Source organism: Panthera onca, chromosome B1, assembly GCF_046562875.1.
Source record: "Panthera onca isolate mPanOnc1 chromosome B1, mPanOnc1 haplotype 2, whole genome shotgun sequence".
NCBI classification, from domain to species: domain Eukaryota; kingdom Metazoa; phylum Chordata; class Mammalia; order Carnivora; family Felidae; genus Panthera; species Panthera onca.
The window spans coordinates 64,140,114-64,142,509 of NC_138342.1; the positions used below are offsets into that span (position 1 = coordinate 64,140,114).

General features: G+C 37.8%; 1 protein-coding gene across 6 annotated transcripts in view; it reads left to right on the forward strand.

Moving 5' to 3' along the window:
- Nucleotides 1-2,396, forward strand: part of BMP2K (BMP2 inducible kinase) — a 129,328-nt gene that overhangs the window by 122,696 nt on the left and 4,236 nt on the right. The gene's annotated exons all lie outside the window — the stretch shown is intronic.

Consider the following 2,396-nt stretch of genomic DNA (forward strand, 5'->3'; position numbering starts at 1 on the left):
GAGACTGTACTTACTTTATTCATTAATGTATGATCAGCATATAGCATGTAGGAAAGTGCCCTATAAAAATGTATTGTTAAATTAAAAATGCAGTGACTGAATGTAAAGAGTTCATTTTTTTATGTTACTTTCTTTATTGTATTCTGAGTATACTGAGTATGTGTCTATAGCTATGAGCTCAGAGTAGTCACTTATTGTTTCATTTGACAAATATTGATTCAACACTTGCTAGGGTAGAAAGGAATGATAAATGAGGTAAATGATAAATAGGACTATGTCTAAGAGCTCATAATCAAGTAGGGAAAACAGACAAGTAAACCAATAATTATAATACAGTACAGTAGCTGCTACAGTTTAGGCTTGTACTGAGTTCATTAGGACCCCCAAATATGGGTATTTTTCAAGGGGTGTCTTTGAAGGGCTCTGGCATGGAATATAGCCAGGACCACTAGGCAAGTCAGATAGGAGCAGGAAACTAGAAGGATGTTTTTACCAAGAGGTTGTATGAGATATTAAAACAGCAGGAAACCCAAATCTATTAGGTTCCACAGTTTCTGAGCAAACATTAAGAGGCTGGATAGCAAGATATCTCAAAAACTTTTTAAAAATTTGAATCTGTTCCTGAGTTTGAGTAGGGACAAGCTGGGTGTGGCAATAATGAAGAATACCCATGAAGAATATATCAGGGTCTGAGGCTAACGATGTGGTAGGACAGAATCCAGATTGAGAAGGACACCCTGTGCTGGGCTAAGGGTTGGGACTTCAGAGAGCCCCTGAACAGTTTTAAGCTGAGCTATGTAATGTTTCAGAAAAGTCATTCTGGTGGCACTGGAGAGGAGTGGTCTGATGGACATGGTACTGGAGACAGACAGACAAGGATAGAGGAAATGAAATAGACAACTGGCAGAGGAAGAGGAAGGAACAGATACAAGAGAATTTAAAAACACTGGTGAGGAAGGAAGATGATTTCCAGATTTCTGCTGATTTGCAGAACTAGTTGACAGAAGTATTGTTCATTAATTCAGAGGGAAGGGTGAGGAGCACATTTTAAGAGGAAAGATATCTCTTTGGAATTATTGAATTTGAAGTAATGGTACGATACATATTCCTATTAGATGACTCAGTATTCATGGTCACTATTAGAGATTCAGTCATGATGGTGTATGTGGCAATTAACATACAACTATTTAAGACCATGGGAAGACACGCAGAGGAAAAAAGCCGAGGACAGAATCCTGGGGAACATACATGTATACAGAGATGTTAGTGAAAGAGAAGTCTCTACAAATATGACCAAGAAGGAACAGTTAGAGAGGTGGGAAGACAACGGTGCTGACTTTCAAAGAGAAGGTAAGAACTCAGAGGTGTCATATACCATAGGGACCATGTTAGTAACAGGAGAGTAATGGTCCTTCCATTGTAAGCTGATTAGTTTTCTTGGCTACAGACTATACTTCCAACCCTAATTATTTTGAAAATATCTGATCTTAGTCAAAGGAAGGGAAGGGATGATTGGTTATGTGGTTGCATCAGTTCAGATTGATCCCTCCCTCTGGAAAATCCATTAAATACACTACTGTATTGGGAGGGCATTATATTTTCATGTAACAAATACACTCTTTGTTATATACCAGACATTGAAATTGTAAAGCACTATATTTATTTGATGCAGTTTCACTACCCGTCATACAGTGAACATACTGAGTTTTTTTTTTTTTTTTTAAGATAGCATGCTTTTAATGTAATGTTTCGTAGTAAAGATATGATAGTTAAAGGAATATAGGTCATCTTGAGAAGGCAGGTGTCCTTGGTACACTCTCACTCAGTTCAGTACCCAGTCCTTGGCTTTGATCAGATTGTGGGGATGCACTCATGTTAGCCTATCTAATAAGATACTCGTTTATAAGGAAACCAGAATGCTAATTTAAAAAATTCCAGTGAAACATCTAACTGAGCAGACAAGCTATTCATGCTTGTTGATCTTTTTTGGGAAAATTTTATAATGGAGTAGAAATACAAGCAGGTAAATGTGGGATTCTGAGTAGAGGCGATTCATTGAATAATCTTATTTTGAAGGTGAAGAAAATTGGTCTGTGTTCTATATTCAGAGTCCTCTTTGGGTACTGTAACTAAAACTTAGCTGGCATTGAGGGCCTATGAGTAGGTGGTGTGTAGGGTACAGAGACCAGGAAATCTCTCTGTACTAGAGGACTTAACCATCTAGTTGAGGACAAGTGCATTCCCTAAGCCTAATGACCAAAGCATTGATGCTATTTCTTCCTCTAAGCGAACTGGTATGAGGGATTTGTAATGCCTCGTGTTAGTGCATACTGTTCAGTGCAAATGGTTCTTGAAATGTACTAGAAAGCTATAATAATTTTTCTTTGAACCTGCAG